The 16,867-nt window shown below is 50.8% G+C and overlaps 2 non-coding genes across 2 annotated transcripts; both read right to left on the bottom strand.

Annotated features, from left to right (window-relative positions):
• Positions 1-15,673: 15,673 nt before the first annotated feature.
• LOC147748182 (U6 spliceosomal RNA) lies at positions 15,674-15,780 on the bottom strand. The gene has a single exon (XR_015300382.1). It is a non-coding gene; the product is annotated as a U6 spliceosomal RNA (small nuclear RNA).
• A 678-nt stretch (positions 15,781-16,458) lies between these two features.
• On the bottom strand, positions 16,459-16,565 carry LOC147748183 (U6 spliceosomal RNA). The gene has a single exon (XR_015300372.1). It is a non-coding gene; the product is annotated as a U6 spliceosomal RNA (small nuclear RNA).
• Positions 16,566-16,867: the final 302 nt, after the last annotated feature.

Below are 16,867 nucleotides of genomic sequence, written 5' to 3' on the forward strand. Positions count from 1 at the left end.
AACACGTCCAAGTGCACCCGGCGCACACGCACTGGTGTTTTTATTTGAACCTGTCCCCTGCGGCTTCTTAGCACTGTAAATAAAGGTGTCACACTTTGTATCGGCTGCAGAAGAGTTAAAAACGATGTTGCCCACAATAACGAACCTGCAGTAGAGACTTCAACCCGCTCAGCTATCCCACCTATATGCGTATGAGATAGTTCTGCGGGGTAAGGCTCTCGCTGTAAAGATATGTGTAGAGAATGCACAGAGGTGTTAACTATCACACGGTACTCCGAGGGTTAACGCACGGTACGGAGCGCAGGTTCAGATACCGGTAAGGAAGCTCCGTTGTTAATGCTCCTGTCCCCCGCATCACCGCTGCAGCCCGGGACAAACCGAACATCGCCGCCGGCCTGCGACCAGGAAGTCAGGCAGGCCGGGCGGGACAACCGGAAACCGGAAGTAGGAGGACGGGAGCCTACCCCGCCTCCCACGGAAGAGCCGCGGCTGTTTTGAGCACCGGAGCAGGCAGGAGCCTACCCTGCGCCCCGGTGCACTCGCCCTGAGATGGAGGGAGGAAGAGTCCTGCTGCCGGCGCCTTCCACGAGGCTCCCAGGAGTGAGGGAGAGCCCGTGGTAACCGGCATAGAGGAGCCCTGCAGCTTCCGATGAGAGGAGAGCCGCCGCACCAAGGAAGCCGGTGAGTGGGGCTTCGCCTTGTTGCTGAGCTGCGAGGGCGGGGGGCAAGTGTGTGTGCGCGTGCGGCGGCGGGGGGCTCTGTATGTGTGTGAGCGTGCGTGTGTGTATGTGTCTTGGAGTCTGTGTGTATGCGTGTGTGTATATGCGTGTGTGTGTGTTTAAAAGAGGCCGATGACTGTGGGGGAGGGAGGGTGTGTGTGTGTGAGCGAGCGAGTGTCTGTCTGTGTGTGTATGCGCACGCATGTGAGCGAGCGAGTGTCTGTCTGTGTATGCGCACGCATGTTGCTCAGAATGTGGACGGAGCCGACGTGCGCGTTCGCGCACCCAAATCTGGCAGAAAAGCTTGTGACACCCTCTTGTCCCTCATTCCCCCGAGACGGGCAGCTATAAGTCTCCAGCTGGACGCATCCTTCGGATGCAGTACCAGCGAGACCTAAAAAGGCTGTAAGTTCTTGGCCTTGATTTATATAAGTGACCATTTTTTAAATATTAAAACGGCCATAGTGCATATAAAGGATTTTTTTTTGTTGCTGCACACTTAAACTAATGGTCAGATCCACAAAAATCATAGCAGACATATGGACCTGGCCAGCACTCAATGGATCAAAAAGACAAAAAAAGAAAAAGTGATTTAAAGAGCTTCAGGAAGAAGTATTCAATCTCGAATAAAAGGCGCTATTATGATATCTATGTGTTCAAAATGAATTCCCCAAGGTAGTGTAAAGGATTTCCTCCACAGTACATGGACAAGACCTTTGGCATTAGTGAAATGAATCTTGAAGAAGTAGGAGAGCCCAGAACAATTCATATGAAGTCGCTCGGTCTCGTTAATCAGACTCACTGGAGAAAGCGCTCGCAGCAGCATAACTTCACTGTTCAGTGGAAGCCAAGAAAACACTGTTTATGCGGTGACTATGGGCTGCTCAGTCTGAAACAGAGTGAATAAAAGCTACTCCAGTGCTGCTGGAACAATTTTCAGAGTGGTGTGCTGCATCAATGTTACATCTCTCAAGTTAGGGATTATGAAAAATCCTAGCATCACACGAAGAAAAAGTTTATCAAATGAGCCACGCCCATTCAGCAGCAGAGTGGTTTGGGTGTAATATGTTGCTGGTGGTGCATTTTGGAGCACACTGTGTTTCAGTGAATATATATCATTTGTTCATCACACAAGTAAAGTGTCTTGATTTGTTTTGATCCTATTCAAATATTTGTTCCTGTCACACTTAAGAATTGCAAAAGAAAGTGCTTTGTTTGTGCTTTCCTAACTGATGATATATTTTTAAATATGTGTGCAGTTCAAGTTTTGTTGCGTGTTAAAACAATTACACTACAGCCTTTCCTTTCTCACTCAGTAAGATTGTCTCATGGTTCACATTACAAAATCCTCTAACTTTGCAGTCAGGGAAAGAGAAGTAAACCCCAATCTCCATGTTTAATCAATAAGCAGCAATTTGTCATTAAAAGAGCCTGAAAATGTAAAAGCATCTTAATTTCTCATTGACAATCTGAACTCCATCATGGTTACTCCCGAACCCTTTTTTTTCCAGCGCCTATGGGCTGCTGAGTCTGTACCAGTGCCTAATTTGAGCCGGTGGTTTCCAGGGCTCTGCACCGGAACTTAATAATCAACGCTGGGAGTTTTGACAGCCTGCACTGTTTATCTAAACTAAAGATTAACACAACAGCAGTTGTTTATTATTTCAGCGAACACTAAAATAGACTAATATCTGCTGCCCAAGCCAATTATTGTAGCTTTGGGGTCTGGAATAATCTAAAGTGTCATACTTGTAGGGTGTTGTGTTTTTAAGTCCCAACTGAGCCAGCGCATGTGTTGCTCTGGCAAGACTTTTAGTAAGGGCTTCAGAAAATGCTACCACTGTGGCCTAGGGCTTGCGTGCACGCTCGCAGCCGCCAGCTGTTAGCCCCCGAGGCGCCATCTAGAACGCGATCACTTTTTTTTTTCAATTTCCTTTTTCCGTGTGTGCGCGTGCACGCGTGCACACAACCCTCTTACCACTCGTGAGTTGTTGGCTTTTTTTTGCGCGTGCGCACGCACAACTCCTGGGCATGCGGCATCGGCATAAAGCATGCGCCGCCTTTCTTTTCTTATGCACACTGTGGGGTGTTCCATCCTGCTTGTTTATTTAAACTTTCTGGCACTGGTAGTTTTCATTTTACACATGCAGTACAAGTACCAGAATGCAGAGAAAACGTCGAGTCTTGATAAAATACGACTACCGGACTTTATAACTTAATGAAAGCGGGTTTGTAAGGATATATCTGACCCACTTTAACAAAGACAGTTCCACTTTGAATTTGAGAATGACAAGGGTACTGTTTGTTTACTAAAGCAAAGAGATGTCGAACGTCTTGCAGCTGTTTTTTTTTACTAAGATGAAGAGGGCGGCCGCTCGGCTTCAGAAAGGATCTTCTTCCTCTATCGCAGTGAGTGAGGAACTTTGGAGACTGTGTACCTCAAGCTATGGGCCTTGCGTTATTTAATTGGCGGAAGCTGCTGAGGCAATATGTTATTCAAAGCTAAAGTCATATAAAGTAAAGTAGGGCCTCTGCCAGGATTAGCACATTTTTAATGCCTCTGCTTTTTAATAGTTAATGAACTCTTCGTTATTCAGTGGAATTTTTAGGCTGCCATCTGCCCCATCTCACTTTTTTTTATTTTATCTTATAATTATTTTCGGCTAATAACACTAGTTAGACCGATACTTATGAGGGGGGGGAAACTGCAATTCCCAACATTCTTTGCATTGCTTCAAAGCAATTCTGACTTCCAGACTCTTATGACATGGGACATGTTGACTGCAACGAGGTTAGCCGCATGACTGCATATGATGGGCACCATGTTTCCAGTCTGGCAAGGCTACATAATGACTGCAGCAGGCACAGTATGTTCCGTTCTGATTGTAAGCTGGTATCCTAATGCCGAGGGTCTGTGGTCACCCTACACATCCTCTGTTACTTAAATATGTCAGATGCCTCATAAATTTTGGATTTATCGAAGAACCGAATAGCGGCAGAGCAGGATTGATAAAACATAGGAGGTCTCGTTTATTCAAGTTCCTCTATCCGACTTGGTCATCACTTCCAATTTATCTCTATGTCCTTATCCCAAGAGTGCTGCAATCCTCTCTGGCCCCCTCCTCGCCAATGCCTTCACACCATTTTGACTTTGTGGCCAGTGGCGGTTTTACCATGGGGGCGTTTGGGCGAGAAGAAGGCAGAAACAAATGGTAGTTATTTATTTATAACTACCATTTGTTTCTGCCTGCCCTTCTCGCACGGCGAGAAAGCAGTCAGCAAACTTCCTGTTTACTTGTGCCTCAGGGCAGGGGGGAGAGGCTTGGGGGAGTGGCTTGCCCACTGTTGTGAATACGGACTGTTTGGACAGCCTGAGAGGCTGTCCAAACAGACAGTATTAGCAACAGTGGGCAAGCCGCTCCCCCCTGCCACCTCCCACTCTCCGTTCTGCAGCATGCAGACTAGGAGAAATGACGTGTTTAGGGCAGCCGGCCGAACCAATCAGCGCCGGCTGCCATGGAGGGGAGGGAGGCTGCCTGCAGCCTTCAGCGACGACTCTGGTGACGAGGCATTCAAAAAAATCCAGGATGGCTCTGACAGTTCCAAAACCTAATAAAAAGGTTCTTATCACAGTCTCGATTTCACTGGAACTGGTGCTTACACGGGGTTTGCTTTTTACTTTAAAAGTGTGAAAAGATTTGAATGTTGCTGATCCTTACATCACCGGGTCTTTTCGACACACATCTAACCCTTTTAAACAAATTCTGAATTAATGGTCAACTAGCCCCACGTGAATGGTAGGTAGGCTAGGCAGCCGCTCGTGGTGGTTCAACCATGTGCGCTAAGGGTTCTGGGACTTGTAGGTACATACTTCAAAAATTGAAACTACATGTACTGCCTGCTTTGTTGTCAGGGCAAAGAAACACCCTGAAACGATCCCTCGTAAGGAGGGGCCAAATGTCTGATATGATATGTGATCAACTATAATGGAGCACTCCACACCCAGTTGTCTCTTGTTGGTTGTATTTAGATTATCCACTGTTTGGGTTTCCTTCGAATTCTGGTTCTTGTATTCTTTGCCTTCACAGTGGGGGAAGGAATGCGTAAAAATGCAATTACCAGAGTAAAAAGTCAAAATATGTACTGAATGAGCTATTAGTTCTTGTTATGGGACAACTTGAGCTCTTCATATAACAAGCATTGGCATAGCCAATAGGTCTCGCCTTTGGGACCTTATAAGTGTTTAACCATGCAAAAGTTAATGTTGTTGCACCAAGGATATTGTGCTGCATAACTAAATACTTAGAAGGTCCCAAAAGCGAGACCTATTGGCGATGCCAATGCTTGTGTTGATTCTGTCACTGGCAGCATGAATAGGGACAATGAGTAGTGCAAGCTGCAGTGGTCTCTTTACGAGGGCCCCGGCACGTATATATTAGTATATATTTTTTTTTTTACAAATTAAGCACTGCTCTGTACCAGTGTCACTCAGCGGCCATATGCTGTTCACTCAAATGACACGACGAGTGGTCCGCGGCTCCTCAAGCCGCACCAGTGACGCAGTGTGTGGCCGGGGGTCTCATGCTGCATCGTGGTCATAGTGTCAAGGAGCTGCTCTGTCTGCACCTACGGCTCGGTGAGTGCCCCTGCGAGCTCAGCCTCCAGCGGTACTACATTCAGAGTAGGACACCGACATGTCTCGGTGGCGGGTCCCTCTTCACCACAGCTGACATTATCGGCAAGGCCTGGGCCGAGATCCGTGCAGCCTAAGAGGATCTCGCGGTTAGGCCAGGCGCGCGCAGGGTCGTCGACGGCTGCTGCGCGCGCTTAGGCGCGAGGCGAGAGGAGTTGAGCGGTTTTATGCAGAAGCGCTGCGGCCGTCCCGGGAGGGGGGTGGAAACCGCCCCTCTCCTAATGGAGAAGGAGCGCGGCCCGCTCCGGCTCGTCAAGTTAGCTCGTCTAAAATATTAATGTGAGCTCCTCATTTATTCAGGAGCGGGAATAACCGCCACGCCTAGCGAGGGCGGGCGCCAGGGGCACTCTCGGTGCAGGAGTGACGCGCGAGGGACAGGCTCCAGGCACTTCCTCTTCAGAGATGGTCCGTGAGTCCCTTATAAGCTGCGAATAGCTCTACCTTTAAAGTAATGGAGGCCATGTGCATGCATACTGCGCCAAACTTCGGAGCAGAGACGCACCGGAGCTGGCGCAACACCTCCATCTGTCAACCAATGTCCTGTTTCCTGATCGTCACTTTGGTTTGTCGGCTCTGTCCCAGCCCATCCGTCCTTCAGCGATTCCTCCATATGCCATACGTGACTGGCTCTGGACCAACCGTGCTCCACTTCAAAGATACCAGCATAGCTGAAGTGTGACTGACTGTCGCATTCACCAGGCTGACTTGGTTTCATGCAGAGTAGTCTTCAGCAATACCCACCTCTCTGACGTGTGTCTGACTTTGCGTCACCTTTTTGAGCTTCAAAGATACCAGCCTATCTGACGAATGACTGTCTAGGTTTTAGTTTAGTTTACTTTAGTTTATATGCTTGTATAGCGCATGAATCACCCCTGAAGGGTATCTGGGCGCTCGAGGATTTGCAGCAGAAGTAGCGTCCCAGCCCTTCCGATGTTCAGAAATACATTCCAATTCAAAGTGCTGATTCACTCTGCCCCAGTCCTCTCGATCTTTAGACCTGCCTCTCTGGGTTCCGACTGATTTTTCCCCAGCCCTGCGGACTGACCATCCCAGATACCAGCCTGGCTGATACATGATTGCCTCTAAAGCAGTCTTACGGACTCCCTCCGCCCTACCCACCTTCCAAAATATATGGGCCTATCTGATATGTGACATATCGAACTTTAGAGATTATTGCCCACCTGTTATGTGACTAACGCTGTCCCAGTCCTACTAGCGCTGTGACTCTCCCATCGACCTTCAGGAATACCTGATATGTGAATTGTTCTCTCACTGCCCAACTAGTTCTGCCCCAGTTTTACGGATCTTCACAGATATGTGTTTAACTGATATGTGACAGACTCTGTCTCTGCCCACCATGCAGACCTATGTGGCTAACTTACTCTCAGTCCAACCGACCTTCAGAGATGCCAGTTTTAGACATGTGACTGGGTTCCGCATAACCTGCCTACCTGGTGAGACCAACTCGGTGTCCGCCCAGTCGATCTCATTTGCCTATAAATCTAGCTAACTCTGACCTAGCCCTATTAGGTCTCATGCACACTTGGCGCGGCCAATGTAATTAAGGGCGTGGCTTAAAAACACTTTGCTAAAAAACAGTGCTTAGCAAGTGTATCGCAGACTGGTATTTTGCTGCTTCTGTCAGTGCATCCAGAAATATAATACAACCAGTGGTCGAAGTGGGAAATAAGAAGTAGGGGAACTGTGGGTGGAGAATCAGGGGGCAGGAATAACCGAAGATTGAATCAGTGGGCGGAGTCAGGGGTGTGGCTAGAATAGCAAAACATACCAATTTTTAGTATGTTTAGCATTTCACTGACCAGTTACAGCTTATAACATTATTTAATTACAACAATGGATAAACATGTTTATTTCAGGTTTAATTCAGGAAAAAGCAAACACTTATAGGGAATACAGGTTTATGTAAAGCGTGTGAAATATAAGCAGGAACAACATGTTACCTTTACCCTTTCCTTGCTGCCGTCGGCCAACGGCCGTCGCGAGCACTACCTTTGTAGTGCTCCGCACGTCCGTTGGCCGACGCGGCACTGCCCACTCATCAGAACGCCCGCACCGTGGCGGAATTGCTGCCACGGTTTAGGTGTTTATGCTTTTACTCTCATTGTTCAGAAATCCATGATTATTTTTTGTTTCAAACATTGAGGTCATGAATACAGGGCTCCTCATGTACACATGTGTTAAGCAGGGCTCAGAAGAGATAGGGACTCTTCAGGAGAATCTAGACTCATGGAAACCCACAAAGGCTCCTTCATATTCATGTCAGCCAGCTAGCTGCTCAACCATAATATAGCAAAAAGAACTGGTGGACAGAAAGCAGAACAATATCATACATTCACCCCAGTACAGAGATCTGGGCTTAAATCCATCGTTTTTTGCCTCACCATGCCATTCCACTTTGGACCCAGCCATGTGCAAATCAGTCTTGATTCTGCGCCCAATGTGAACAGTCCAGCCCGAACTGCCAGGCCATATGTATTCAAGTGTCCTTTCATTCGGGAAGTGAACACAAAGCAGTACCCACTGAACTATGCACATAAAATATTGCTCTTTGATATGCATGGTACATGTTCTTTGCAGCAGGCATATTACCCCTCTGCACTACCTTAGATGAGCAAAACAGCCACTAGACAAAACATGCTCCCATCTCTCTGCAGCAGGTACATTGATCACCAAAGTTATTTTGGCACTTGTATTGTTGACCGAAACCTGCTGAATATACAAAGAACTTTGCAGTGTTTTTAAAACTCCTGCACTTGTACAAAACAGGTCCCCCCAAACTAAACTGGCTCCCTACCCTTCCAGTCGCCCTGGGAAACGCCTGCTCCTGCCCTTTCACTGCTCCTGTCCAGTCAGTACTCCTGCTCGATCAACACTCCTACTTCGTCAATTTCCCTGCCCCCTCCCTTGTCCTGCCCTGTCACTTCTCCTGGCCTGTAACTTCTCCTGGCCCGTCACTTCTCCTGCCCCGTCACTTCTGCCCCGTTCACTGCTCCTGCCCTGTTTACTGCTTCTGCCCCGTTCACTGCTCCTGCTCCGCCACTTCTGCCCTGTTCACTACTCCTGCCCCGTTCACTGCTCCTGCCCCGTTCCCTGCTCCTGCCCCGTTCACTGCTCCTGCCCCTTTCACTGCTCCTGCCCAGTTCACTGCTCTTGCCCTGTTCACTGCTCTTGCCCCGTTCACTGCTCCTGCCACGTTCACTGCTCCTGCCCCGTTCACTGCTCCTGTCCGTTCACCGCTCCTGCCCAGTTACCATTCCTGCTCATGCCTAATCACTGCTCCTGCCCCATTACTTCTAATGCTTCGTCACTTCTCCTGCCCCGTCACGTCTCCTGCCCATCACATCACCTGCCTGTCATGTCACCTGCCCGTCACTTCTTGTGCCCAGTCACCTCTCCTGCCCTGTTGCCTCTCCTTCCCAGTCACTTCTCCTGCCCCATCACTGCTCCTGTCCCGATCACTGCTCCTTCCCTATTCACTGCTCCTGCCCCGTTCACTGCTCCTACCCCGTTCACTGCTCCTGCCCCGTTCACTGCTCCTGTCCTGTCACCACTCCTGCCCTGTAACCTCTCCTGCCCCGTCACCTCTCCTGTCCTGTCACCGCTCCTGCCCATCAACTCTACTGCTACTTCACCTCTCTTGCCCTGTCATCTATCCTGCCCCGTCACCTCTCCTGCCCCGTCACCTCTCCTGCCCTGTCACTTCTCCTGCCCCGTCACTTCTCCTGCCCCATCACTTCTCCTGCCTGGTTACCTCTCCTAAACCAGTTACCTCTCCTGCCCAGTCACCTCTCCTTTCCTGTTGCCTCTTGTGCCCCATCACTGCTCCTGGCCCGTCACTTTTCCTGCCCCGTCACCGCTCCTGCCCGTTCACTGCTCCTGCCCGTTCACTGCTCCAGTTTGGTCAGCACTCATGCCCGATCACCGCTCAAGCCCATCACATCTTTTGTCCCATCACTTCTCCTGACCCGTTCACTGCTCTTATCCGTTCACTGCCCCTATCCATTTACTGCTCCTGCCGGTTACCGCTCCTGCCCATTCCTAATCACCGCTCCTGCCCCTTCACTTCTCCTGCCCCAACACTTCTCCTGCCCCGTCACCTCTCCTTTCCTGTCACCTCTCCAGTCCCATCACTGCTCCTGACACGTCACCTCTCCTGCCCCGCCACTTCTCCTATCCGTTACTTCTCCTGCCCGTCACTTCTCCTGCCCGTCACTTCTCCTGCCTGTCACTTCTCCTGCCCTATCATTTCTCCTGCCCGTTACTTCTCCTGCCAGTCACCTCTCCTGCCCTATTAGCTCTCCTTTCCTGACGCCTCTTCTGTCCCGTCACTGCTCCTGCCCAGTTCACTCTGAATACAACATTGACAAATTACACCAGGTGGCAAATTCCCCACAGTACTCTGTTTGGGGAAAGCTCCCCTGTAATCACTAACTCCAATCTCACTGGCACATGACATGTGCATGACATGACACTGGCAGACGGCGGGCGCATTGTCATTCGAAAGGGGGTAATCAGCCTCAATCGGAAACTAAAGCATTTTCAATTGGAAACTAAAGCATTTTCAAAATTATATACAGCAAAGCCATAGTTGTATGAATGCAGTATATTTATATTTTCCAACCAACAACCTTTGACAAAGCCAGTAGTCCTGGCTTGTTGTAGGTGTACTGTTACTTGTTGTATTATATATGTGGAGGCAATAACAGAAGCAGCAAAAAACAAGTCGGGCAGCACATTACGCTGGGCACATATTTTTAGCATAAATGTTTTAAGCCATATACTTAATTATATCAGCCACGTCCCTTTGAGAGCCCCCCAGTTTTTTCATCCCACTTAAAGCCCTGCCCCAATTGTGTTGTCAGTGATGGAAGGCCATGAAAAGTTGGTCGTATGGGTGTCAAGGGGGATCATATTGTCAGAGCCACTGTAGCGTCACAACGAGAGATTCCCCAGCTCACAGGCCCTTTACGAGGAGATACAAAGCTATACTGATCTGCGCTGCTTAACAATTTCAATCAGATCTGCAGCCATTGCAGTCTCAGACAAACAAAGTCAGCATAGAGGGAATTGAGACAAATAGTTTTTCTCAGTCTCTTTTGATTGTACTCGGTTGCCTTCCTGAGGAACAGTGCAAAAAATGTCAGTGCAGTGAAAAAAAAATTGTCTCCTTGAGTAACCCTATACATCGAAAAGGCATTTTTTCAGGCCTTCTCACGTAACATGACACAATCATTGTATTGTAAATGCATTTATATAGTGCTTACGAGGCGTCGAAGCGCTCTTTCAGGGAAAGCTCCTCTGTAATCAGTAACTCCAATCTCACTGGCACATGACATGCTAAAGGCAGAGGGCGGTGCATTGTCATTTGAAAGGGGGTAATCAGCCTCAATCGAAATGACAATGGGCCTGCCCTCAGCCTGTGAGAGCTCAGGGAGGGGCTGCTGCAGCCTCTGGACTTCAACAGAGAAGTGCGAGCAGCCCCTGAAAGCTGAAAGAAAAAAGTTATCGTTTTTATTAAGTAGGACTATTCTTGCCGTCCCGGGATGCTTTTTTTAAAGTAAGAAGTAGGGGAAGGGACTGGAATAATTTTTAGAAGTAGGGGCACGCCTTGCCCTTCCGTCCCCGCCCACTTCTACCACTGAATACAAAAAGTAATATCACACCTCTCCTTACATTCTCTTTGAAGTTACCTCAAAGGCTGTGAAGGGTGGCACTGCTGTAGAGGTGAGTTTATTTTTCTCACCCTGAGGGTGAGGGCAAAATGGAGAGCCCGATAGGACCCGTCTCAGCACCAGCTTTTTAGAACTGCCGGTGCTAAGCACCGGCAGGACCCGGTCCACTTAAAACCCTGTCCGTCTATCTGATATATGACCGGCTGTCTCAGAGTTATCAACATTCAGAGATGCCTACTACCTATGTGATATGTGAATGAATAAGTCCTAGAACACCCAACGTTCAGCTATACAATACCAGTGTATGTGATAAATAATTGCATCTATCCAACGCTACCGATCCTCAGGCTTACCTGACTGTCCCAGCAAATTGCAACACCGACTTTCAGACACACCTACCTATCCAGCGTGTCATGTGCCTCATACACGTTTACCAACTTTCAGCTATGCCAGCCTAACTGATATGTGACTGGCTCTCTATCCCATCCCTACCGAGCTTCTGCATGACGTTACTTCACACTGAGAATGTGAATAAGAGGCGCAGCTGACCATCAGATACTCCTGCCTCCCTGATGCATGGTTTACTTTGTCCAGATTACTTCAGCCTCCCACAAGAGTGTATGGACTTTCGTAAAGGGGCGAGCAGACCCACTTCTAGATCTTGCTATATAGAGCAAACTGGAAACAATTTGTCACCACCGTAGTTTCAAGAACATTGCCACCCTTCGCCCAGTTCAAGCAGTTCAAGATGCTGTGTGTTATTTACCCCAGCTACAAAAAATCAGGGTTAGCGTACACACAGAAAGAACTCCAACTGGCTAACTTTGTGTTAGAGTTTATCTTCCTAATAACCCTAAACCGGTAGCAGAAACTCAAAATACGTTCCGAGTCACCCTAAGGGGTTACAGTTAATATCCTTGGCTGCATCATTTGTGTTTGTGGATATTCATTAGATTGACTGTGATAGTTTCATTATTATACTGTACTAGCAGCCCGTCCCGACCTTGTCCGGGAGTAACAGGCTTCCCCGACCCCCGCCCGCCCCGACATTGTCCTGCAGCCCGGGCCCCCGCCCGGCCCGTCCCCCGCCTGCCCCGACCCCCGCCTCCCCCGACATGGGTCCCCTTACCTCATCGGCTGCTCCTCCCGCTTGTCCGCTGCTGATATACTGCTTTAAATATGTCTGTTCTTCTTTGCAGAGGTGTACAGCTGACCAATCCGTTCTACAGAGTGTACATTGGCTGGGAAAGCTTACATCATAGCTAATCTTTTTGGCCTAGAGGTGTGTTAATGATTGCTGTTTCACCATAAAAACACGGGATCATTCTCTTTTCTCCTGCAGCCCTGGCTCCCGCCCAGCCCGTCCCCCGCCTGCCCCGACATGGGTCCCCTTACCTCAGCCGGCGCTCCTCCCACCTGTCCGCTGCTCGCACCGCCGCTGGCCTGTCCGCTGCTCCTCACATCACCGCTCCTCCCCCGCGCCATGTCCGCCGCTCCCTTACCTCAGCCGCCGCTCCTCCAGCCTGTCCGCTGCTCGCACCGCCGCTGGCCTGTCCGCTGCTCCTCATGTTACCGCTCCTCCCATGCGCCATGTCCGCCGCTCCTCGTCGCGCTCCTGGACGCCGCTCCTCTCCGCGCTCCTGACGTGAGCACGCACGTCGCGGCCGGCCCTACTCGGAGGGACTACTTTTTTTTTTACTGTAAATTTTTTAAATAACCTTTTTTTTTTTACATATATATAGCCTATAACCATCTGCACACCCTGACGATTCCAACGGTGTATCGGGTGTGTGGATTGGCGCTGTGGCTCTCGAGTTTACCCGCCTCAAAGGCTGAAAGTTCTTCCTTTATTATAGTAGTATAGATTTCAAATCCAGAACCTAGCTACCTCCGAGAGTAAGCACTGACTGATCGACGGCAGCTACTATCAGCCAGTCAAGGAACCGCAAGGAGTCTAAGCCGAGCATTGAGAGCCCTGGGCCTAAGACAGTGGGGAGGAAATGACGGAACCACCCACTGACGCTGCCAGTAGTCCAGGGCGTGGACAAAAGGCCTGAAGCAGAAGTGGAGATTAACACAAGAGGGGTGGCAAGCGCTCAGTAACCTCAACTCCTGGAAGTAACCTTGGGTTGCATTTCAGTTGAGTGATTTTTTTTCTTAAAGTGTCACTATAGGCAGGGACTAACCATATGCAAATTAGTCTTGGCCCTACTCTGAAAGGCACACCTCTACTCTCACCTTTGTGGTCACATTCCATCGTTTAAAGAACACAATAAATCCCAGACAAGGCTGTTAAACATTATAAACACACGGCAATAGTGGAAAGTGACGTTTATTTCATCTGACACCCCCAAGTCCACTTCACAACAATGACAGAGTGCAGCCTGAACATTCTAAGGTGCACTGCTGGGCATTCCAAATGGGACACGGGCAGGGGGGAGGAGGACGGGACCAAGAGGGTAATTGGAAGAATAACGTTGTATCGGTGATCTTCACATTTATATAACATTTTAAGAAGTAACATACATTACAACAAGGCTTTGTGGAGTCTCATCAGAAATACACTAACCTGCCTTATTAAACTGCCCTAAACAGCCTGGGTTTCTCCGACATTCGACTGAAAAGGACATAAAAGATCAAGCAAGAGTGAGGTAAACCGTATGAAGTTATTGTATCATTTGGAAGAAAGAAGCACGAGGTGGAAAAAGACTCGGCAGCCTTGGTGTTCGGTCACCCTGGCATGTGCTGCTGACAGGCTCTTAAATAAAACACAGTGTGTCCTTGCAATTATTATTACTGTGACGATCTTTTTTTACTGATTAAGCACTGAGTGAACTCTGTCATGGGACAGTGTTAACAGGACACTGCCTAAGTAGCGCCCTGGGTACCAACCAGGTTTCCTATCCGACACTCCACAGGGAGCTCATTCAAGCTGTCAAAAGCTGTCACACTAAATAACGCGTTATTCAGCTTCACTGGGTGAATTGCCGTCGCAAAGGAACTTGACAACAAGCTGCGGTCCCTCAACACCGACAGCTTCAACGTCAGTGCCACAGTAATGCCCCGGTTACTTACCGGTAATCTTCATTACTGAGAGTATAGTCTTCCTCGCCACATGAGTTACAAAGTGAGCTTTAGCTCCACAACAGAACCCTCCAAAGCAAAAAGAAACCACCTCCCACCCCCTCCCAACATGGCCGACCAGTCCCACCTGACCTCTATAAGAGGCGGGCCGGCCCAACCAATCAGCCTGATCTACCAAGCAAACAATGAAGCCGATAGCCAGACAGGGAGGGGGGGAGGGAACTCATGTGGCGAGGAAGACTATACTCGGAGTAATGAAGATTACCGGTAAGTAACCGGGGCATTACCTCCTCGTAAGTCTTCCTCGCCCCCTGAGTTACAAAGTGAGCCAATACCCAAGCCAACAAGGCTTCATTGACCACCAGAACAACAACACCACACGGTGATGCAGAGAAACCAACCCAAGGTTGATGTACAACAACTGAAAAGAAAACAGGGACCACAGGAAACCTGAAATCAAGACCTCCAGGAAAGGGAGGCCAACCAGGAGACGCAGCTCCAGCACTCCGAACGGCCCCAGCGAAGTCCCCCCGGGACTGCTAGAGACCCAGGTACCAGGCGGGGGACGACCACGCCGAAGACTGATAAAACTCCACAGAGGAGACACCCACTAAGGGGGCCCAGGGAACAGAGCCACACCTCGCGGACCGACCATGGGGCCCCGCCGGATCCACCGAACCCAGCGAAGCGTAGGGAAGGATGCCAGCCTGTGTAAGCCCGCGAGCCAAGGAGGAACGAGGGCTAGCGGCCCGAACGAACCGGGCCCAAAAGGCATAACACAGGTCATCCCACCGGGAAAGGAATAAAACGTGCGGCTAAGAGAAGCCAAAACAGCACGCCGAACAACCAGCCCGGACAAGGGAGGGACCACGTTGGCCGGAAAAAAGCGGTAAAGATACCACCTGAGTCCGAGGCCCCAGGGAAGGGACCCCGGGAAGGACACGGGGGACATGCCGGCGGAACAACCCCGTCCGGCAAAACCCGCAAGAAGGGCGGGGAGCGGAGGAACGACCCCCGCACGTCCATCCGTCCAGCAGACACCATCGCCACGAGGGAAACCTGACAGGCGAGGAACCGCAGAGCCACCGAGGGCCGGGGCCCAAAAGGGCGGACCCCGAAGAGCTCGTAGAACGAGAGAGGGAGTATGCAAGTGTATTGCGATGTGCATAGCGCACGTATCACCCAAAGGCATCAAGGTGCGGGCCTTGGGAACCCGACCTGGTATACCCCTGTGAGATAACCCCAGCAGGATACAAGGCGAGAGCCAGGCATCCCGCCGCAAGGGGCCCAAGTGGAGATTAGGCAAGCATCTGCCCAGAGTTGCAGAGTGTGAACACGTGAGACGAGTAGGCACCGGCATGAGAATTCACGAGTCCAAGGAAGTATTTAAACCCAAGACCCACCGAGGCGGGGAATTGAACCCTGGTCCAGGACCATCTCAGCTACCGGGACTGCCGCCTCCAACCCCTGAGCCACACAGCTCCACTAACATGGAACGCTCCACGAATTTGTGTGACCTCCTTGCGCCGGAGCCGCGGCAATCCTCTCAGTATCGTTCCAAACCATGTATACGTGCCGCCGGAGCGAGCATTGGAACAATCGCGGGAACCCAGCAGCAAAGCCACAACCCCCGAGCAAGCAGCCTCCTCCGCTCCAGAACCAGGCCTGCACAAGGAGGCAGGCCAGCCGACAAGAGCCGGCTCAACACCGGCGCCGAGAGCGGGGGACCCAATCACTGTACGGGAAGATCCGGGATCGGCCAGGTGGCTCGAATCGCCAGCTCGGCCAAAGGAGAGGGAACCCAGGGCGGAGGACCCCGCCGGGAGCCAAAAACAGGAATGCCCCAAGACATGCGTGGCCACAACGCGCGGGTGCCAGGCACATCACCCCAAAACAAGTCCATGCGCAGCCGGGTCGAGCACCCAGGAGCACCCCGGCCCTGCCCAAGCGAATCCCCGAGGACCCGCGAAATCAGAGGGCACGGGGGAAACGCGTACATCAGACTGAAAGGTCACGCGAAAGACCGGGCAATAAGGACCCGGAAGGAGGAGTAGAACCCGGGCCGGAGGGCCGAGTCCCCCCCCCAGAACCGATCCACCGGAGGCAGACCGAGCCGAGGCACCAGGCGCCGAAACACCACCGGGACAGGGCGAGACAAGGCAACGAAGGAAGATCCGACATAGACGAGCCGTCACAGAGCCGGACCCCGGGGGAAGGATGGCCCGAAGGGACAGGACCGGCGAAACCGACCCTTCCAGGGCGACTGACCCGGTATATGGAACGCCTCACGAACATGCGAGTCCACCTTGCGCAGGGGCCACGCCAATCTCCTCAGAATTGTCCCAACTTATGGATATGAGTTGCCGAAGTGAGTACGGCCCATACATGGGGACACCGAAGCATAGGTGCCAAGGCGGCAGGCCAGGACCAAAGGATGGCCCCCCCCCCCCTGACTGACCCAGAGGGAAGTACCGGGTCCAGGCACCTGACCCCCGAAGGAGGACAATCCCGAGACAGGACCCGAAGGGACCACCGCACATAGAACAGGGAGCCGTCGGAGGAGAGACCCCGCCTGACGTGATGCCTCACCCACGAAAAAGATGAGGCCGGGCTGTATCAATTGCCCAGACAGGGAACACCAGGACTCCCTCCCGGCGAAGAAGATCCACCAGTTGGGT

The sequence above is a fragment of the Lissotriton vulgaris genome, chromosome 1_1 (assembly GCF_964263255.1).
Source record: "Lissotriton vulgaris chromosome 1_1, aLisVul1.2, whole genome shotgun sequence".
In the NCBI taxonomy this organism is placed as follows: domain Eukaryota; kingdom Metazoa; phylum Chordata; class Amphibia; order Caudata; family Salamandridae; genus Lissotriton; species Lissotriton vulgaris.